General features: G+C 37.3%; 1 non-coding gene across 1 annotated transcript; it reads right to left on the minus strand.

The window, feature by feature from the left end:
- Positions 1-11,357: 11,357 nt before the first annotated feature.
- On the minus strand, positions 11,358-11,464 carry LOC127077418 (small nucleolar RNA R71). Its single transcript, XR_007787231.1, has one exon. It is a non-coding gene; the product is annotated as a small nucleolar RNA R71 (small nucleolar RNA).
- Between the last annotated feature and the right edge of the window lie 13,129 nt (positions 11,465-24,593).

The following is a 24,593-nucleotide window of genomic DNA, read 5'->3' on the forward strand; positions in this document are numbered from 1 at the left end:
AGATCTTGTTTAATTGGAAAGATGACAAAGTCTCCATTCACAGGAAAAGGTGAAAGAGCTAATGATCTTTTGGCCCTCATACATACTGATGTATGTGGACCACTGAACATACCAGCCAAAGGAGGTTTTCAATACTTCATCACATTTACTGATGATTTCAGTAGATATGGCTATGTGTATTTAATGAAACACAAATCAGAGTCCTTTGAAAAGTTCAAGGAATTCAAGAATGAAGTACAAAACCAACTAGGTAAGAATATTAAAACTCTTCGATCAGATCGAGGTGGTGAGTATTTAAGCCTAGAGTTTGATGACCATCTGAAAGAGTGTGGGATCCTATCCCAACTTACTCCTCCTGGAACACCCTAATGGAATGGTGTATCTGAGAGAAGAAATCGAACCCTTTTAGACATGGCCCGGTCCATGATGAGTCACGCCGATCTTCCAAACTCCTGTTAGGGACATGCACTATTGACAGCAGCTTACACACTTAACCGTGTTCCATCCAAAAAGGTTGAGAAGACACCATATGAGATATGGAGTGGTAAGAAACCATATATGTCTTACATGAAGATTTGGGGTTGCGAAGTTTATGTGAAACGACAAATTTCAACTAAGCTTGAGCCAAAATCTGACAAATGCTTATTTGTGGGGTATCCTAAAGAAACAAGAGGGTATTACTTCTACAATCCTTCTGAGGGCAAAGTGTTTGTCGCTCGAACTAGAGTTTTCCTAGAAAAGGATTTTATTTCCAAAGGAATCAGTGGGAGGAAAGTAGAGCTTGAAGAAATTCAAGAATCATAAAGCATCGATACACCTATGGAGGAATTAGAGCAGGAAACACAAGTAGTTGTGGAAGAGCAACCTGCTCAAGTAGAACAAGACTAGCGTAGGTCAAGCAGGATACATCACCAACCTGAGAGATATGGATATCTCATAACTGATCAAGGTGATGTATTACTCAGGGATCAAGATGAGTCTGTGACCTACCAAGAGGCCATAACTGGTCCCGAGTCTGAGAAGTGGCTAGAAGCCATGAAATCTGAAATGGATTCCATGTACACAAACCAAGTTTGGACCTTGGTAGAGCCTCCTGTAGGAGTTAACCCTATAGGATGCAAGTGGGTCTTCAAAAAGAAGACTGACATGGATGGTAAGGTACATACCTATAAGGCAATATTGGTTGCAAAAGGATATAAACAAATTCATGGGGTTGTCTATGATGAAACCTTTTCACCAGTTGCAATGCTTAAATCTGTTCGGATTTTACTTGCTATCGCTGCATATCATGATTATGAAATATGGCAGATGTATGTCAAAACTACTTTCCTTAATGGGAATCTTATTGAGGATGTGTACATGACACAACCTAAAGGATTTTACATACCAGAAGAAGCCCAAAAGATATGTAAGTTACAAAGATCAATCTATGGATTGAAGCAAGCTTCCAGAAGCTGGAATCTTCGTTTTGATGAAATGGTAAAACAATATGGATTCATCAAGAACGAAGATGAGCCTTGTGTCTACAAGAAGGTTAGTGGGAGCATGATCGTTTTCCTGGTATTATATGTAGATGACATATTACTTATTGGAAACGATGTCCCTACCATGCAACAAGTAAAGTCTTGGTTGGGGAAATGCTTTTCTATGAAGGACCTAGGTGAAGCAACCTATATATTAGGAATCAGAATCTATAGAGATAGATCACAAAAACTGCTTGGCCTAAGTCACAGTACGTACATAGACAAAGTGCTGAGACGCTTTAATATGCATGATTCCAAGAAAGGATTCATACCTATGCAACATGGTCTGTGTCTATCAAAAACACAACCCCCTTCAACTAAGGAAGAAAGGGATCGCATGAATAAGATTCCATATGCATCTGCAATAGGATCTATCATGTATGCCATGTTATGTACTCGACCAGATGTCTCGTATGCTTTAAGTGCAACGAGTAGGTACCAATCTGATCCTGGTGATGCTCATTGGGTAGCTGTCAAGAATATCCTTAAGTATTTGAGAAGGACTAAGGACTCATTCTTTATATATGGAGGTCAGGAAGAGCTGGCTGTAATTGGATACACCGATGCTAGTTTCCAGACAGATAAGGATGACTTTAGATCGCAATCTGGTTACGTGTTTTGCTTAAACGGTGGCCCTGTGAGCTGGAAAAGTTCAAAGCAAGACATATTTGATGATTCTACAACCGATGCCGAGTATATTGCTCCCTCAAGTGCAACAAAGGAAGCTGTTTGGATCAAAAAGTTCATTAGTGAACTTGACATAGTTCCTAGCATTGTGGATCCCATTGGTCTCTATTGTGATAACAATGGTGCCATCACACAAGCTAAGGAGCCTAGATCTCACCAACGATCCAAACACATACTTAGGCGTTATCACCTCATTCGAGAGATAATAGATAGAGGAGATGTGAAAATATGCAGAGTACCTACACTTGACAATATTGCTGACCCACTAACAAAGCCTCTTGCGCAGTAGAAGCATGATGGGCATACTAGATCTACGAGCATTAGGGGTATGCCTGATTGGCTCTAGTGCTAGTGGGAGATTGTTGGTGTAAGCCCTAGAGGCCAATACTTTTGGTACTTGTATCGAATTATTTATTAATAATAAAAGGCTTTTTCTTTATTATGTTTGTCTAATAAAGTCCCTAGAATAGATAGTCCGTTTAATGTATCAAGTGTGACTTAATCATGAGATCACATTAAACATAAGGACACTATTCTTAAAGTATCCATAGTCGAGATTTATTGTGAAGTGGGATAATATTAAAGCATTAAGACTATTATGTATATAGACTGATGATCACATCTCATGGATCATGGATAAGGAGTTATCAAGTCTTAAACATAGGTATGAATATTAAGAGTAATGTTTATACTGGATTGACCCGCTATGAGAATACTATATAGAATGTTATGCAAAGTGTCATAAGTTATTCTCATGGTGATAATGGTGTATACCACCCTTCGACCTGAAACCATTATGGACCCTAGATGTAGAGTCGAGTGCCTTATTGCTGATCAAACATTGTCCGTAATTGGATGACCATAAAGACAGTTGATGGGTACTCCACGAAGCGTGCTAAGGGACATGAGTGACCAAGATGGAATTTGCCCATCCTGCGTAATAGGATAAATGTCTATGGGCCCAATATTGAACTAGACAAGGATGACACGGTCTATGCCTTGTGTTCAATATAGACATAAGGGCAAAAGGGTAATTGTACATATAAGTATTATCATAAAAGGATTTGTCAGATCACATGACATTTTCGTGTCTTGGGTAGCAGTGATGTGTTGCTAGATACCGCTCACTGTTTATTATGTTAAATACGTGATTTAATATAATTGCCAATGTCGCGAAAACCTACAGGGTCACACACAAAAGGACGTATTGATGAGAGATAAAGTAACTAAGGAATACCGTAATGTACGGTGCCCTTAAGTGAATTGTAGAACATCGTAATGTACAATGTACTTAAGTAGATTATGAAATATGGTAAGGTACCACGCACTTAAGTGATTTTGGCATATTATAAGATATGGGCCACATACACTTGAGTGGGTTTTTTAGCTTGCAGCCCACACAAGTGGTTCTATAAATAAAACCCTTGTGTAGAAGCATTTGTGCAGTTGCAATTTCGTTTCTCTCTCTCTCTCTCTCTCTCTCTCTCTCTCTCTCTCTCTCTCTCTCTCTCTCTCTCTCTCTCACTCAAAGCCTTCATTTGTAGCAGCTAGCACTGAGATTGAAGGAATCCGTTCGTGTGGACTGAGTAGAGGCGTTGTCATCGTTCAACTTTCGTGATCGCTCCGTAGATCTGCATCAAAGGTTACAATCGCCACAAGAGATAACAATTCTATCACTGATCATGCCCATTCTTAAGGACCACTAAAGGAGAAATTTTAAATTCCGCTGCGTTTTGGATCGCCCTTCTCCTTCGCTCGAGATATGTTGCCGATCAACTGAGAATAAAGATTGTTGTCTTTAAATTTGTGTTCCAAAACTGTGATCCAAATGATGTGTGTATCGCATTATGCTGGTTCTGGATCATTTGGTTCATGGAGTCCCAATCTCTAGATAAATCTCTCTTACTATTTTCCAACAGTTTCTTCAATGTAGCATGGTAAGACTCAACTCAGTTTGTTGTTGTATTCCCAAGGTGTCTAACTTGATCGGTCAATGCACAAACAATTTTCTCCTACACCTGGTCAAGAATTGTGCTTTCAATATATTTCCACAAATCAGGATATTTGTCGCACACCTTCCTGACATGTATAATGGAATCGATGTATAACTCTTTAGTGAAAGAATTTACTATACCATTCCATGCATCACTTATTTTTTCCACCACCACACCGCCTTCACGATTTTTCCATCTTTGGACTTTATCTGTTTCGTTCCTACCGCGGATTTAACCCGACTTCTCACATTCTTTGTTATGTAATACCTACAAATAAATGCATAAGAAGTAGGAAATAACTTTGCAACAAAATTTAACAAAGCGGTATCGCGGTCGGTAACAATTACTTTAGGCATCTCTTCTTGGTCCTTCAACATTTCCCAAAACACCTATAAGACCCAAGTAGCATTCTTCTCATTTTAACTCTCTAGAAATGAAAACCCAACATAATAGGTATTCTCAGTAGAGGTAACACCAACCATCTCCAATAGTGGAAATCTGTACTTGTTGGTCTTGTATGTTGAATCAATGTTGAGCATAATTGAAAATGTTTTGAACTTGATAAAATCAGGATGAATCCAAAATATATCTCTAATGATTACTCCATCCTCACAGGTTCGGTACCTAGATATATAATTGTTATCATCTAACAGTTTCAACAGTTGTTGCATTTCAGTTATATCCCCCCTTAGCGCCTTGTTAGTTTGGTACCGAATATCTTACACTAGCTTGATATTTGAGATATTTTTGGGTCTTTTACGTTTCAAAGTTGCAAGTATGTTTTTCAGTTGAACCAAATTCAATGTCATGTCTGAAACACGTTCCTTCTCTTTCGACACGAGGCAACAAACAATTGGATGGTCGACTAACTTTTCACACAAGTCATGGTTATGTAAACCACATATGAAATTAAATATCCATTTATTATTTGAGAACATATAACCATACAACTTAAAGGGACACTCACATTTTCTTGAACCAATGTTATCTCGTTTAAAATTTTAGAGAGGATGTCTATATTACCTACTTCTTTCGCACATCATTTTCATAAATGCACATCTTCTATCCGAACCATTATCAGACCTTCCAAATACCACACTAAATCCCAATTTGGAGGCCTTCGTACGAATCCATTGAATCATGTGATCACGAAATTAAAACTCTTGCTCATTTTTAAATTGTTTGCCAACATCTACCGCTTTCACAACACCATCTTTGGCATCAAGAGACACAATATGTTTGGGGAAAATATTGGGGTGCACCATATCTAATGAAAACAATTACAATAAAACACTCAATAAGTGCAAATACTATAAACAGAGTTGAAAAAAATGAAAACAGACAGATAGCGAAAATGCATTTCCGAATGAGTTCATCCAGACTCCGGAAATGTATCACCATAATATACATATGCTTTTCAGTATGAAAACAATATTAATGTCAACAATGAGGATTGAAATAAATTATATTTACCTGTAATTCCAACTTCTTTTGCTCCCTTTGATGCGATGAAACACAATATTGGAGATTTGGAGTGAATATGTGGATTGAGAATGGAAGAGTTTTTGATAGGGGTTTGGAGTAGAAAATAAGTATGGCTGTGTGATCATGCAGGTGAGTGTTTTATCAAATTATTCCGGATAAGCATCTTTGGAAATATTTGACATGCAAAGTTAATATAAAATTTAAAATCCCGCCCCAAACCTCCGTAGATACATATCTACTAAATCCACTGGGTTGCTCAACTGTCAGTATATTTGTTGAAAATTCTCGGAGATGCATCTCCGAAATAATTTTTTTTGTTGATTTAGGATGACACTCGTTTGGTGCGTCATAAAACTGGTGCATGGTGCTTCCCGAGATACATCTCTGGAATCTGTGGGGCATTTTCGATTATAAGGTGTTTTTCCATCCCATAAGGTGGGATAAGAAATTCCCCTCATATAAATCCTTAAGGACCAAATGGTCCCTTGAGATATCACTGAGTTAAATGGTTATTTAATTAAAAATCTCTTATTGAGGAGAAGACACTCCATCAGTTGACTTAAGCCAAAATAGTCAAGATATTAGAATGAAGAAGGACATAAATTCTCTTAGGGAGACAAACACTGTTGTTGAACTCAACTTCAGCAAAATATTGATTCAAATCTTTGAAAATATCTTATGGTAGAGTTGATGGTGGAGTAGGTTACCTCATGCAAAAACACGTCTTTTCAAAAATTGAAGGACAACCAATCCGAAAGTATAAAGATCCGAAGAATAAGTAAGTGTTAACCAACTAAGAAAGAACAAAATTGGATCAAGAAAACAAATTATTTTTATAAGTAGATCCTAGCATGTCCTAATAAACTGAATAATGAGATTTCCACCTTATCTTTTAGATCTTGTTGACAAGTCTTTACTCTATGCAACATAAAGGAAAATAAATAAGTAGAGGAGAGAGAGATTGAAGGAAAATTTGAAAAATACAAAAACTCAAAGTTTACTATGTGTTAAGTTCAAAATTAGAAATGGTTGATGCAATAATGAGGTATTATTTCGCTATGATAGATTTAAACTTTCGATGCAGAGGAGAGGGGGCTGACCTGTAAAGTTAACACTCAAACATCCAAGTCTGTGAGAGAATAACGGATAATTTGTGAGTGATAAATGATTTGAATATCTGAGAATGACGCCCATTCTCTTTTATATAATGAGAGCAGTTAAAACTATCTGTGAGGAGTGCGACGTGTAGAGCAAAACCATCTGATTGATATGGATGATGGATGATGCCTTAGGGGGCAGAGTTGTCTGCTCTATGAGAGAATGAGGAACACTCGTTCCTCACATTCACTTTGTCTCTGAGTCTTTTGTTTTGGGACTTGTGAGCGGCCAAAAAAACCATAGATATAAAACTAATCTCTCTCACAAGACTCACAATCATTAGGATTTGAAAAGAAATTTTGACAAAAACTTTCAAGAAAATAAAGGTGAAACCAAAATTAAAGAAACTAGAGGAGACCACTCACATTTTTGACATATTTATTTAAAATAGTGTATAAAGAACACTCGAACGAAGAAAAGAAAGATTAAACCCTAACATAGGTTATTCTATGGATCGATCAACAACAAAACATATAGTTGCAATTTCGAGACGATGGTCACAAAATTAATACAAATGATCGACTTTATAAATTCTTACAACAAAATGCGATGCACTCTGAATTTGTGATAACTTTAGTAGTTTTAACATTGACAGTTAAAATTTAGAAAAATAAAAAACTAATTTAGGATATAGACTTACAAGTTAAGAGTGAAAGTCACATCAAGAAGGATTGACTTATATGTTTACAGGGACATTGACTAAAACAACTAGGCTTAAATGCACTTTTAGTCCCCTTATTTTGATTTTTTTTAGCTTTTTAGTCCAAACCTTAAAAAAAATTATTTTTTTAGTCCCTTTATTGAATATTTCTTGAGTTTATTCCCATATAAGGACCAAAAACCTATTTTTTTCAAAGGGGGAATAAAAGATTAAAAAAATCAAATTAAGAGGTCTAAAAGTACATTTAAGTAAAACAACTATTTACTTGCACAATGTTCTAAAAAAAAGATACACATGCATACAAAAAATTAAAAATGTCACAAAAGAAGTAGATCACCACATACTCCCAATACCGGGATGAATTAGACATTATTAAAAAAAACCGTAACAATCCTTAAGTCTTCAAGCCACAATTTTTGACAAATATGGCTAATATTGTTCACATAAAGAACATTAGTTGAATAACTCCTCTGATGCTGGTAAAAAAAACCACAGTAGATGACTTCTTCGTATGAATCCAGTCTGTCCATTTCAGTTTGAAGTATATTCCTATTTATACTAGTTTTTTTAGCCTTATACGAGACAAAATCCATAAATGTAGTTTATTCCCACAAAGAGCCATAATAGCCCATTATTCATCATTATTGCATTTAGGAGACATGTCTAAACATGCTGACGTAACACAATAAATGTCCATAAAGGTTTGTCTAGGATATTCCGACCTTGAGGTGGCCTATACCATTCTTGCGCTTAACTTCCATTTCTGGGATGTACACATCCCCTCAAGCATGAGGCCTGTGGGGGTGAAATGGATAAAGCGAAGTCATCTGTATTAACTGACAACATTATCCGAACATGTTCATAATTCTAATCATTATGACTTTATGGGATGTACGTAGTCCCCCAAGCATGAGGTATGTAAGGGGTGAAGTTCTTAAAAGAGAAGTTGTATGGACTAACTGACCTTGCAATCAACCGAGGAGTTTGTAAGAAGAGATTCAACCCAATCTTTGACTCAGAGTCCTATATTTTTAACCTTCATATCATAGAGTTTTAACATGTCCTCAGAGACTCAAACCTCATATGACAATACCATGATATATTCTCTGATCCTCCTTCCCTTCTAACCAAGAATAATTTAAGCACTAAAACAACATTGTCGTACCTCGTCACTTCCACTTCTCAAAACTTTCTTCCCAAACATGGCACATTGTGTTGGCCGATGATGCCTGTCATGGAGGCTCCAATATCATTTTTCCTCCTATGGGATCTTTGGGGTGAAATGGTTAGAAATCCTTAATCGCCTAACTTGAGGGAGATACGTGTCTGTCAATGGACTTTTGGCTTTTGTGTATCGAGAAATGTCTTAGCTTCTCATGATAACTTTTATTAGGACCTGTAACACCTCAATCATCATCATTTTTCTATACTACTAGGGTTTTTTAGACTTTCATCTAGGAGACCTTATGTGTTCCCAAAGTGTTTTTCTTTCTTCACAATCGATCCTTTCCCTTTCTCCATGTTTACAAGTCCTGAAATCTTTTGTCCTCCAAGCTTCCCTTCTTTCTTATTTATACATGTATGATAATTGTTTTATTTTCTCTTTTTTACGTTGTCTAATCATTTTCAATGGTTCTAATTTGTAAGTGCGATGAGATTGGGAGGGATGTTTCTCCTAATAATGTGACTGAGAGGCATTGGTAACGCGAAAATGTATCATATTTTTGGCTTCATATGCATTTCTTTTTTTACTTTATTAACACTTATTATTACGTAGTATTTTATGTTTATTGCAAGTATTTATCAAATAAAAGGTTTACGAGCAAGCAAAGTGGAAAATAGCAAAAAAGAAAGAAAAAGAGAAGAAAATGGAGAAAAAAGAGATAATGGGCCACCACACCAAATGGGCTTGTGGCGCCCATCACCTGGATGTGTGGCGCCCTCCACATGAACCAAAGAGGGTGGTGGCACCCGCCACCAAGCATGAAGAGTTTGTGGCGCTCAACACTAAAATTGTGGCGCTCGCCACTGAGTCAAGGACTAGGGTTGTGGCAACTGCCATAACCTTGTCTTCCCTACTATTTATCTATGATTTTAACCACGAATCCACTCACCTTTGACTACAATTTAGGGGGGGTGGAAAATATATAAAGGAGTTTTGTTTTCAACCGCTGGACTCTCTCTACTTTTTTCCAGCTTTCAATATACGCTTAATTTTAGTCAGATAGTATTTTCTTTTAGTTTCCTAGGTAGTTTTTCCTACTTTGTAACAGTGATAGTTTCTCCACATCGGGGACTATTGCAATTTATTTTACGCATTTGAATTCAATTGTAACGGTTACTCATTGCCAAAGCCTGCCGACATTATTTTATTTGAAGAATCAAGATTCAGTTCAAGTTCTCAATTCATAATCCAGGTTTTATTTTGATTGTTATTTTATTTATTTATGTCTTATTGCATGTTTAATTTTTCGAATACCATGTCTGTTACCGGATCCATGTCCGGCTAAACCCTTAGGTATTAATATATAAAGACCGTCAAACGACGGGATTCGTAGATGGTCGGTGTTGATTTTTATAAAACTTATTTTTCCGGTTTTAGTTTCTTATTTTATTCAAACTGTTTTACGTACAAGAGTACAAAACAAACTAAGGTTACGATCAACAAGAACGAGGGTTTGAGATTTTAACCAGATAGCTGAAACTAGGCATTAATCCTAAACACACCGAGAGCGCTTTAGGATTAATTAGACTTTATTCATATTCAAAAATTACTTTTAAATTCAAAATGAGACCGCGAGAGCCAAACATTCTGGTTTAGGAGTATGGTCAGAGTCAATAAAAACGAGAGTGTGAGACTAAGTCCTTTCTATAAATAATTTCTACTGAAGAATATTTTGACCAATAAGATTACACCAAATATCTATCGAATTCCCGAAGTTTGATGCGTTACATACCGATATCCCTTTATCGCATATCCTTATTAATATTCTATTTACACTATAGTTATTTATTTCTCTTCATCCCTCCAATCTTAGAACGATCAGCAGCCTTAGATTTACATAGTAACATTAGATAACGATACATTCAATTATTAGTCCTTGTGGGTTCGATAGTCTTTAAAACTATGCGATCGGACTGTGCACTTGCAGTCACGATTCCCATAGACTTACTAAGTCGCGATCAAGTTTTTGGCGCCGTTGCCGGGGACTAATTTAGTCGATATCGTAACCCAAGTGTTGTCCAGTATAGACTAAGGCAAATAATTCTTTTTCTCTTTCTACATTTGTCGAGTGTATGCCAAGTACTCGCTCTCAAGGCGAGAAGTTAAAGCTACCGTTCGACGAACCTGAGCGTTATCTTAGATTAGAACGCCAGATATGAGACTTGATACAAGAACATCATATCAAGCTAAATCTTCCTGATCTTAATATCCCTATTCCTGAACTAGTTATTCAACCAGAGATGGCCGAAAGACTGCAGAACCGTCCTCTTAAGTACTATGCAATCCCTTCACAGGATGAACCGCATAACAACATTGCTGCCCCTGTCATCGAGGCCAATAATTTCAAGCTAAAACCTTCGCTATTGTCAATCGTACAACAAAACCAATTTTCAGGTAGTCCCATGGAGGACCCGAACCCTCATTTGTCAGTGTTTTTGCAATACGCAGACACAATGAAAGCAAATGGTGTCAGCTTCGAAGCTATAAGACTACGTCTTTTCCCATTCTCATTAAGAGATATAGCTAGAGCTTGACTCCAGTCTCTACCATCCAACTCTGTCACTACGTGGAACGAGTTGAAGAAAGTCTTCTTATCCCGATATTTCCCACCTAGTAAGACGGCTATGCTACAAGCCCAAATACACGGGTTTAAACAAAAAGATAATGAATCATTTTTTGAAGCTTAGGAGAGATACAAAGACATGATGCGACTTTGTCCACATCAAGGTCTAGAAGAATGGTTGATCATCCATACCTTTTACAACAGTCTCTTGTACAACACAAGATTGACAATAGACGCCGCTACAAGTCTATTGTAAGTATGGCCTAGAATCATTACCAATGGGGAAGCAAAAGAACCTCTGTAGAGAAACCTCCAACGAAAGGCGACATGTACGAATTAAGCAGTCTTGACCATGTCAACTCCAAGGTAGATGCTCTTACTCAAAAGATAGACAACTTGACCATAACACCCGTAGCCACCGTGGCTGCTGTAGCACCAAACTGCGAGATATGCGGAGTTCCGGGGCATGCCGCCCAGAATGTCAACTCTTGATAGGAACCTCCACAACTAGGTGAATTATGCTCAAGGAAATCCTTACTCAAACACCTATAACCCAGGTTGGAAGAACCATCCTAACTTTTCGTACAAAAACAATAATGCATTGTATGCACCTAACCAAGCACCTATTGTACCACCAGAATATCATAAAGTTGCCACAAATACTCAAACTGCTCCTAGGAAGTCAAACCTAGAAATAATGATGGAAAATTCATAGATACCCATTCCCAAACAAATAAGGATTTCCTAAATCAAAACATACACACTAGTGAGCAAATCAAGCAGTTGGCAAACAAGGTAGACGCGTTAGCCACCCATAACAAAATGTTGGAAACACAAATTTCGCAAGTGGCTTAACAACAAGCACCTACTGCTGCTCCTGCAGGCACATTTCCTGAACAACCGCAACCAAACCCGAAAGGTCATGCAAATGCTATTATACTACAAAGTGGGATAGAACTAGACAAACAAACCGACCCTAGAATTCAAAACCCATCCATGCACCAAGACCCTGGTAAGGAAACTGAGAAGGGAGATGATCAAGAGGAAGAGAAAAATGAGGAAGCCGTAGAGAAAGAAAAACCTTATGTGCCTCCACCACCGTATAAGCCCCCTATCCCTTATCCTCAAAGACTTGTTAAATCTAAAAGTGTAGGGTAATTTAAAAAATTCGTAGAGCTTCTAAAACAATTGAATATCACAATACCCTTACATAAGCATCACTCAAATGCCCTTATATGCTAAGTTTCTCAAAGAAATCTTATCTAACAAGAAGAAGATAAAGGATAACGAAACCGTTACACTTACTGCTGAGTGTAGTGCCATAATACAAAACAATATGCCTCATAAGCTGAAAGACCCAGGTAGTTTCTCCATACCCTATGTAATCGGAAAGTTTGTCATAGACAAAGCACTATGCGACTTAGGAGCCAATATTGTCTTAATGCTCTTGTCCATATGCGAAAGGCTAAAAATGGGAGAACTAAGACCTACGAGGATGTCCGTACAACTTGCGGATCATTCTGTTAAATTTCCCATAGGTATGTTAGAAAACATTCTGGTACGCATAGGACAATTCTATATATTTTATAATCATGGATATAAAAGAGGATTCCAACATCCCTATCATATTAGGAAGACCATTCCTAGCTACAACCGGAGCTATTATAGATGTTAAGAAAGGTAAGATAACCTTTGAAGTTGGTGAGGAAAAAGTCGAATTCATTTTGACGTAATTCCTAAAGACACCAGCTATAGACGATACCTGTTGTCTACTAGATGTCATCAACGAATGTATAAGAGAAATGGAGAATGAATAAACATCATACTCCGAAATACTGAAAATCCAAGGCCTCCTACTTTCGAAGATGAAAATTGGAGTAAGGAATACCAAGATGATAGCCTAAGCGAATGCCCAACACTAACGCCCGATCATATGCCTTGCCCAAAGAAACTATCCCTAAAACTTAAGACGTTAGCCAAAAATCTAAGGTACGAATTCCTAGACAGTGAACTTGAGCGACCTGTAATAGTCAATGCAGACTTAGGGAAGATAGAGACCGAAAAGCTCCTACACGTTTTGAGAAAATATCCAACTACTTTAGGCTACAATATCTCAGATCTAAAAGGAATAAGCCCTTCCATATGCATGCATCGCATAATGCTAGAGGAAGACAGTAAGACCTCTAGAGAACACCAAAGAAGGATATATCCCATTCTGAGTGATGTAGTAAAGAAAGAAGTGCAAAAGCTGTTAGAAACAGGTATTATTTACCCGATATCCGATTGTCAATGGGTTAGCCCAGTACATGTCGTACCGAAGAAAGGAGGCGTCACAGTTGTTAATAATGAAAAAGGAGAATCTATAGCACAAAGAGTGGTTACTGGAAGTAGAATGTGTATTGATTATAGAAAATTAAACAAAGCCACTCGGAAGGATCATTTTCCTTTACCGTTTATCGATCAAATGCTTGAACGATTGGCTAAGCATTCTCACTTCCGCTACTTAGACGGTTATTCGGGATTTTTCCAAATTCCTATTCATCCCGACGACCAAGAGAAAACGACCTTCACATGTCCCTATGGTACATTCACCTACCGACGAATTCCATTCGGACCGTGTAACGCTCCCGCAACATTCCAAAGATGCATGATGTCAATGCTGATTTTATAGATGACATCATGGAAGTCTTCATGGACGATTTCTCTGTATGTGGTCAGAGTTTTGAAGGTTGTTTATCGAATATTGAAATGGTACTTAAAAGATGCGTAAAAGTGAACCTTGTGCTAAACTGGGAAAAATGCCATTTCATGGTCCGACAAGGGATCGTACTCGGACACATAGTATCCGATAAGGGGATTGAATTCGACAAGGACAAAATAGAAGTTATAGAAAACCTTCAGCCTCCGAAAAGCATAAGAGAAATACGAAGCTTCTTAGGACACGCCAGTTTCTATCGACGATTCATTAAAGATTTCTCAAAAATCACAAAACCTCTGTCTGGCTTATTGATGAAAGACGCCAAATTCATCTTTGATGACAAATGTCTAGCGGCGTTTGAACAACTGAAAACAACTCTTATTACCGGACCTATCATGCAACCGCCCGATTGGAGACTACCCTTTGAAATCATGTGTGATGCTAGTGACTACGCTGTAGGCGTAGTCTTAGGACAAAGAAGGGATAAGAAACTTCATGCAATATACTATGCAAGTAGAACCCTAGACCCTGCACATGTGAACTACACCATCATATAAAAGGAACTTTTAGTCGTAGTGTTCGCTCTGGATAATTTTCGTTCCTACCTAGTAGGAGCAAAGATAATCATCTATACCAACCATGCTGAAATTAGGTACCTGTTAAACAAAAAGGACGCCAAACCAAGACTCTAAGGTGGATCTTACTATTACAAGAGTTTGACCTAGAAATCAAGGATAAGAGGGGCACTGAAAACGCCGTGGCCGATCACTTGTCAAGAATGGAAGGTATTGAACCTGAACGAGTGCCTATAAACGATGATTTCCCGTACGGAAGACTCATAGCCCAACTAGAAAGCAATACAAATAAATATTCGTTAACCCATAATGATACCAAAACATATAAGGTAGTGGAAGCAATTTACACTAAAACCACACTACCATGGTACGCTAACTTCGTTACCTACTTAGCAGCTGGGGTGCTTCCACCAGACTTGACTTACCAACAAAAGAAAAAAATCTTCAACGATCTTAAACATTACTATTGGGATGAGCCTCTGCTTTCCAAGAGAGGCGTCGACGGCATTTTCCGTCGATGTGTCCCCAAAGATGAGGTAGAAAACATAATCTCCCATTGTCATTCTGCTCCCTATGGAGGACATGCAAGCACCTCGAAGAGTTGCACTAAGATCTTGCAAGCCGACCTCATTTGGCCCACTATGTGGAAAGATGTCCATATCGCAATCACAAATTGCGACCGGTGTCAACGCACTGGCAACATATCTAGACGCGACAAAATGCTACTTAAAGGCATTTTGGAAGTAGAAATCTTCTCTGTTTGGGGAATCAATTTTATGGGACCATTCCCATCTTCTTTTGGTAACAAGTATATCCTTGTTAGGGTCGATTACGTATCAAAATGGATTGAGGCCATAGCCTCTCCAACGAATGACACACGAGTGGTAATTAGACTCTTTAAGCGTATAATCTTCCCTAGATTCGGAGTGCCGAGACTTATCATCAGTGATGGTGGCTCCCATTTCATTTCAAGGATTTTTGAAAAGTTATTATTGAAATATGGAGTCCGGCACCGTGTAGCAACACCCTATCACCCACAGACGAGTGGGAAAGTAGAAGTCTCAAACCGAGAAATCAAACAAATCTTAGAAAATACGGTTGCCACATCTAGGAAAGATTGGTCCTCAAAATTACACGAAACCCTATGGGCATATAAGACAACTTATAAGACCCCAATAGGAACCACACCTTTTAAGCTAGTTTATGGAAAATCATGTCATCTGCCAGTAGAATTAGAACATAAAGCATATTGGGCCATTAAGACCCTTAATCTCAATTATACTGCCGCAAGCGAAAAAAGAATATTAGATATCCATGAACTAGAAGAACTTAGACTAGATGCGTATGAGAATGTCGGATTCTATAAATAAAGAACTAAAAAATGGCACGACAATCGCATATCAAGGAAAGAGTTTAAGGAAGGCGACAAAGTACTTCTGTTTAGCTCCCGCCTCAGACTCTTTCCCGGAAAACTTTGTTCTTGGTGATCCGGTCCCTTCAAAATTACCAATATCTTTCCAAATGGAGCGATAAAGATAAAGGGAAAAACGAGCGAACCATTCATAGTAAACGGCCAAAGTTTGAAACATTACCACGACATTGACAACAGTGATTTCATTACAAATCTAAAGCTTTCAGAGCTTCCTGCTTATTCACAAGAATAACATCTATCCTATTTCTGTCGAGCTTATGACAATAAACAAAGCACTTCGTGGGAGACAACCCACACTCTATCTTTAACTATTTAATTTAATTATCCAAATTTATAATTATTAATACTTCTTATTTTTCATTCTTTCTTTCTTTCTTTCTTATTTGTCATAAAGTTAATCAGTACCTTTCTTTATTATTGATCACTACTAACTTAATGTTGTTATCTACTTGATTTTATCTAGCTACTGACCATCATAATGCAACAAGTAGATTACATGGATATAGTCTTCAGAGGCAGAGCTCAAAGGAGACGTTTTGAGGATCTATCTCAGAGAGAAATGGCACCAACTTTATACTCAGATGGACGCACCATGACCAAATTAGGTATAAGAGACAATGTTATGTTCCTAATTAACCAACTAGGCTGGGACACCTTTGCCATCAAACGAAAATTTAGTTCCTACAATAGGTTGACTTTAGGATTCCTAAGCTCCCTAGTTTACCTGCTAAACCATGGTATGAGATTTAACAAAGGCCTAATCACCTTTAAATTGTTCGATAATGACTACCGCTACACCCATAGAGAAATGGCTGAACTCCTAAGATGCCCTAATGGTCCTGATACCTTTACCATTACCCAGGAAGACAGGCTTGTAGACCATAAATTAGATCTCTTTTAGGGTAGCATCACAGGAAACGACCATCCCAAGCCAGACCTTATGCATTCAGAGAACATCCATAACCCTGCCATTCGTTACTTTCATAAGATCCTAGCTCATACCTTATTCGAAAAGGAATAGAACAGAACTTCCGTGTCCAAAGACGAACTCTTTATAATGTATTGTGCATCACAGGCCCAACCTGTTAACGTCGCTACATTCATGATCGCTAATTTGGACCGTATAACACAGGATAACCATGGACCAATCTTAGTGGGAGGCTTAGTGACCATGATAGCAAGGGCCATCGGATTGAGACAACCACTTATCAGGCTTAACCCTTTAGGTGGGATACGGCCAATGAATATACAATTCTGTTTCAACACCGGTATCATTAGGAACCTAGGTCCAGATGTGTTTGAATTCCTAATTAACCGCCAAGTGTTACACCTGTTTACCCTGCCAGACCATAGGACGAGTGTACATGATAGGAACAACTGGCTCTATGATTTGGATGGACCACCAGATGCACCACCTTCTCCTCCAGAGACACCCCAAATCTACGACCACTATGACAATTATCTCTCTGACGCTGAATTACACGCCCCAGTTATACCAGCTGCAACTCTCATCGATCATGCTGTTGCCATCGAAGCTGTTTAGACAGACGTCGCCAATCTGAGAGGCGAGCTGAGCACCCTTCACGTGGAATTCCATGGCTTTATGTATGTAGTGACAGAGAACCTAGATCACATTTACCAGCACTCCTACTCGTTCGCTCCTCCTACCAGCAGTCGCCGTAATTGCTAATATATTGGAATATTACCGATTCACTGACATTTATTTTATTTTCTTGTTTGGAATTTTATTGTTATTTGTTTTTACACATTGAGAATTTATTTAATTACTTCATTTCTTTGTATTTCTGGTAGACGAATTATATCATCTTTTCCCGTCTACCCCATTCTTTTATTTTTCAATTTTGGGTTTTAATTTCATTTTACCATATCATGTTTATTATTCCTACCTATATATTATGTTGTTTTTCTTCTAACTAGTTATTAAACTATTATTCCATGCCGGTAAACAAAAATTCAAATGAAAATTATGGTCAAAGCAATAAACTGGCACACACATGGGAGCAGACCATACTGCATGTGGCGCCTGCCACACACAGTTGTGACGCCCATGTGAGGAATGTGGCGCTCGCCACAAGTCCCTAGTGGCGCCCGCCACGAGCAAGAAAAGTGGTGCCAGCCACTACACCAGCCTCTCACATGCACGCTGCTACTATTTGTCACATCAAATCACTTAACTGTTTTGTCCCTTGCATGCTTGACAATGCCTTAAAGCCTTTTCAACCATTTCCAAAATTCTTCGACCAAGGCATTGAAGACCGTAAATGAAATTTATTTCATCAATAAATTTCCAACCACCATCACCTCTATATAAACCACCAACATAACCTCACCAAACCACACCTCTCATAAGCATAATTCTCCTCTCTCTTGCTCTATTCTTACCACATTACACATATGAGGGAATACGAAATAATGTTCAGAAACGGCGAGCCAGGTGAGTTACAGGAAGAGACATACACGTCTCTAAGCGCAAGAAAGATCGAATCAACAAGGTACGCCGATGAACCCTGTTTATTTGCCTTAGGAATTCTAGATAGTGTTAACTATATGCTAGGCACTTTAAATTTAAATTATTTCCTATCTCTTAAGGACCCTGTCTATGCTCAATTAACACTAGAATTTCTAAGTTTTCGTTAATTTTTAGTCCCACACCCAACACAAACTGCTCTAGAGGGACTGTCCAGTTTCGTTTATTCAACGTCGAATATGCACTTACATTTTCTTAACTAGCGGACCTGCTACATTTCCCCCATGAGGATGGCGTAGTAAGTGAGGTCCCAGATATCGAAGGTTGGCAACGCGCCTTCCAACCATTTTGGAGGGCACTAATCGGTACAGTAACCCATAGTTTTGAGGGAAACAAAGCCACTCTAATTCACAACCCGACTATTCGATATTTCCGCCAAATATTGGCATCCACCATTTTTGGCCGAGCAAATTCTAACAAGGTGAATGAAAAAGAACTCTTTTATTTGTTCTCCACATTTTTGCCACAAAAGGTGAATACCGTCCCTTTTATGCTATCTCAAATGCAGGTCATTATCAATGCATAGAGATGGCTGATTATTTTTGAAGATTTAATAACCTCCATAGCCAAAGTCTTAGGACTCGAAGAAAAATTCTCCAGGCTAACCCTGCTCCTGCATCATGCCATTGACATAGACATGGCAAGGAGCATGAAATTAGTAAAACGAAGGGGAGATGGTAAGTTTAATTTAATAATTGCAAATAATGTCTTACAAGATTTCATCCTCCCAAATCTAAATCGCACAGATGTGCATAACCCGAAAAATTATTGTTATATTAATGATCCGGTGCCTAACCAAGTCCCCGCGCACATTCCTGAGAATGTAGCTGCTGACGAAGACACCGATGAGGATCACATTCCGGAGAAAACTTCTCCCGCTACTGACCCACACACCATACACATGTCATCTGAAAATGTTGCAGGTACATCCTCCAGCCAAAGACCCAGAAGAAGAAATGTGGCACCAGTCACCCTTGATGAGATCTATGCTGAACTGCTGAGGCGTAGCGAATTAGACGCTCAGCGCAACCTACAAATCTAAAACATGGAAGCTCAACAAACTGAAATGATGCAAATCCTTCGCCAAATGCAGCATGATCAACACGACTACGCTTTCAGAATCAAACAAAACATGTATGGCTTGATCGATGAAATGGCAACATTGACAATGCGTGTGGAGGACCTACAAGATTATACGCCACCTCACCATCCAGGAAACGGTGGACGTGCACGTACATGTGGCAGAAGGCGTCAATAGCAAGATACCTAGGTTCTACCTTTCTCTCCTATCTTATGTCGTTGCATTGGGAACAATGCACGGTTTTAAGTATGGGGGAGGAAGCTTTACCGCTTTTATTTTTCGCTTTCTAGGTAGATTTAAATTATTGTCATTTCCTCTTGTTATTTTATTTTTGTTAAGTGTCAGTCGAGTTAAATATCAATGTGTTGTCGAGTCTTTATGCGTGGTTTCTGTTATTTACTAATTCTCCTATTTGCTCAAGCCATACAATTTTTTTTGCAAAAATTTAGACTTAGAGATACAATACATCTTTTGAAAATTCTAACCTATAAATAAAACTGAGGTTGAATTGTAGAGATTTGGAAAAACTTTATATGATCGGTATCATAATAACACCTTAAATCTCCCAAGTATAAGATCGATTTGAGTACTTGTCATGCCATAACCTTAAATTCTATCCTTTAATATTCCTTAACTAGTTTACCTAGCAGTCAACACCATCCTAAGCACACACTACACAAGTAGTCGATGCAAATAATTGTATGATCTCAGGCTTAAAAGAGAAAAAGATTGACGAAATGTATGAAAAATGTTGTTCCTTCTAAGTTAGGTGACCCTCACCCGGTCATTTAGCCCAACGGTATAACCATCTTTAACTATCATTTGAGCCAAAGTGTGAAAAATAAATAAATAAATAATGATGAGATCATAGTCACTAACAGATTATCTTGTTATGAATGTGAAAAGATAACGGGCTTAATGTGATTGCGCCAGAATGAAAAAGGATAAAAAAAGGTTTAGTAAGATAGGCTTAGGCATGACAACATGATTTGGATTGGTTTGTATAAGAGGGAGACTTATGGTTGCAATATTGTGACTATGTGTTCCAACGATATCCTTAGTATGAAAGTGAGTACCTGATAATGCAATTTTTGACCAAAGTAAATTTTGTAGACTAGAATGAGTATCCAAATGCAACTGTGTCTTTTACGAGTCTTGATACTGTATGCTGCAAAGATTTTATAAAACTTTTTATTCATACACACAACTTTTGCTTGAGGACAAGCAAAGGTTTAAGTATGGGGGAGTTTGATAACACGAAAACATATCGTATTTTTGGCTTCATATGCATTACTTTTTACTTGATTAACACTTATTATTATGTAGTATTTTATGTTTATTGCAGGTATTTATCGAATGAAAAGTTTACGAGCAAGCAAAGTGGAAAATAGCAAAAACAAAAGAAAAAGAGAAGAAAATGGAGAAAAATAGAGATAATGGGCCACCACACCAAATGGGCTTGTGGCGCCCATCACCTGGATGTGTGGCGCCCGCCACATGAACCAAAGAGGGTGATGGCGCCCGCCACCAAGCATAAAGAGTTTATGGCGCTCAACCTTAAAATTGTGGCGCTCGCCACAGAGTCAAGGACTAGGGTTGTGGAAACTGCCACAACCTAGTCTTCCCTACTATTTCTCCATGATTTTAGCCACGAATCCACTCACCTTTGGCTATAATTTAGGGGAGTGGAAAATATATAAAGGAGTTTTGTTTTCAACCGCTGGACTCTCTCTCCTTTTTTCCAGCTTTCAATTTACGCTTAATTTTAGTCAGATAATATTTTCTTTTACTTTCCTAGGCAGTTTTTCCTACTTTGTAACAGTAATAGTTTCTCCACATCAGGGACATTGCAATTTATTTTACACATTTGAATTCAATTGTAACGGTTACTCATTGCCAAAGCCTACTGACATTATTTTATTTGAAGAATCAAGATTCAGTTCAAGTTCTCAATTCATAATCCAGGTTTTATTTTGATTACTATTTTATTTATTTATGTCTTATTGTATGTTTGATTTTTCGAATACCATGTCTGTTACCGGATCCATGTCCAGCTAAACACTTAGGTATCAATATGTAAAGACCGTCGAAACAACGGGATTCGTAGATGGTCGGTGTTGATTTTTATAAAACTTATTTTTTCGATTTTAGTTTCTTATTTTATTCAAACTGTTTTACGTACGAGAGTACAAAATAAACTAAGGTTACGGTTAACAAGAACGAGAGTTTGAGATTTTAACCAGAGAGCTGAAACTATGCATTACTCCTAAACACAGCGAGAGCGCTTTAGGATTAATTAGACTTTATTCATATTCAAAAATTACTTTTAAATTCAAAATGAGACCGCGAGAGCCAAGCATTCTTGTTTAGGAGTATGGTCAGAGTCAATAAAAACGAGAGTGTGAGACTAAGTCCTTTCTATAAATAATTTCTACTGAAGAATATTTTGACCAATAAGATTACACCAAATATCTATCGAATCCTCAAAGTTTGATGCGTTACATACCGATATCTCTTTATGGCATATCCTTATTAATATTCTATTTACGCTATAGTTATTTCTCTTCATCCCTTCAATCTTAGAACGATCAACAACCTTAGATTTACATAGTAACATTAGATAACGATACGTTCAATTATTAGTCCTTGTGGGTTCGATAATCTTTAAAATTATGCGATAGGACTGTGCACTTGCAGTCACAATTCCCATAGACTTACTAAGTCGTGATCAGGCATGCATTGTGTTAACAATGTGTGGAAGTGTCTAGACGCGCTACAAGAAAAATAGACAGTGAATTTATGGAAAAGAGGTGTATGAAGTTGTATTTGACAATGCTTCTATAAATAATGACATTGACTCAATATATTCTTCCTTAAGTTCAATCGAGATCATCATGGACCTTTCCGCCAATATTTTAATGACGAGGTCCTGAGTTACAACTCAATTTTCCTCAACCGGCCTTGGGTGAAAAGCTTTTGAGACCAAATGAAATTTTCTAACACCGGTGATGAGGCCGATATTATTTTGGAACCCTGTGTTACATGTTTCTATCTTGGCGTTATTGTGAACTTTGCGTATCCCCTTCATCATCTTCCAAAATTTTTTTAGAACCCTAAATGTCGCCCTTTCCCAACTTCGTCATAATAGTTGGGCATTTGCAAGGATATTTAAGGTAATTTGCTGGGGCCTAAATATTACGCTTACCATTATCATCTTTTTTTATTTTTATGAGTCTAGAGGGGTGTATAAGGGAAGTTGGGTTTCAGTAAATGGAATTCATGGGAGGTCCATCCTCTCCCCTATACGTAGACTAATAAAGGTTGGAAGGATAAATTCTTCAGAGTGATGGGTATTGCCTAGTGCCAAAAAGTTATATATAAAGAAGAAGGAACATACCAATTTACTATTTACTGGACCGTGACCCCATCTTAATCATGGTATATGAACCACACAAGTAGAGCGCCACTGAAAGAAAGGTGGTTGAGCTTCTAGAGCAACTCTAGACTATGTGGGTGCATGACATGCTCAAGCATGAAGGAAACGTGGATAAATCCGTCGATTTTCTTGGTATAACGATTCTCATACGACCCTTTTTATAGCCTCATCTTTGTCTATATTTTAACTTAATTCTTTTTTTTGTCCAAAAAAAGACTAACGTTATAGTGGACAAGAATAAAGCCCTGATGCTCAGGCTAAATGTAACACTATGATTTAATTAGTAATTTATTTGATTAATTAAATTATTGATTTATGACATGTTTGACCGATGACGACACTTGTGGTGAATTGTGCGTAATTAATTAGATTTTAGTAGAATTTAATTAATTAAAATATGAGAAATTAAAAGAATAGCAAGAGTTGGACTTAAAGTGTAAATAATGGAAATTAAGTGGTTAAGTGGAGAAAGACTTATGTTTAGTTGGACCAAAATTATAATTATAAGGAATTTAATTAAGTTACTACATATTTTAAGAGAAATAGAGAAATAAGGGTTTTCAAGAGTTTTGCTGTAAACATGAAAAGAGAGCAAGAGTCTTGAAGAGCTATGGCTTTAGGAGAAGAGACCATATAAGATTTCTTGCCAAACATCAAAAAGGGGGAGACTCAAAGCACATATAGTATCATTTTGTATTATTTACATGATTTAAGTCTATATTGTATTTTGATGTTTTACAATTCAGTTATTGTTTCATTGCATATTTGTAATTTGTAAGTTATTTCAATTCAGCTGTGTAATTGTAACTGATCAATGTATGTTAATACACCACATTTTACTTTGTTCTAAGATATTTTTATGATTTGTTACTTTTATTTTACGGTTTTTAGCGTGTTTCCTAAATTTAGCTTATTTATGCTTTTATTTTAATTCAGTTATTTATTTTCTGAATAAGTGGTAATTTGACACTTTTTTGTTGTGTATGTCATAACTTGAGCTACGAGAATCGGATTGACGCGTTCTGATATGTGTTGAAAATCTGAGAAGATAAGCTACAAGTTTTGTATTGAAGTCAGAAGCTAAATCGAAGTGCAGAAGAGTTGAATAATTCATTTTATCTCCAGACTTAATAAAATAATTAGTTTTGGGCCAATTTTTACATTTTTCGGCTCGGTTGCTATTAGGGCCCGATTTCTCTTGTAATATTTAAACTAAAATGCAGTGCTACTGCTAGGTCACTCAGTTTTCACATAAATTATAATAGACGGTCGTTAAGAATTTCATGGAGAGCTAATTCCATACTATATATACTGAATCGTGTTTCCATCGAACTTTGAGATTTTTACATTTATTAATTCAATTTCTCTTCCTTTTCAATTATGTTATGCAAATTTATTTTGCTTAATTCAATATGTCATAGAGTTGTTTTGATTAAATTAAATTGATTCACGCTCTTTATGTAACAGTTTCTTATTTTTATTATAATAATTATTAATAATAAAAAACCAATTTTAATGTGGTCCATA

Source organism: Lathyrus oleraceus, chromosome 4 (assembly GCF_024323335.1).
Source record: "Lathyrus oleraceus cultivar Zhongwan6 chromosome 4, CAAS_Psat_ZW6_1.0, whole genome shotgun sequence".
Classification (NCBI taxonomy): domain Eukaryota; kingdom Viridiplantae; phylum Streptophyta; class Magnoliopsida; order Fabales; family Fabaceae; genus Lathyrus; species Lathyrus oleraceus.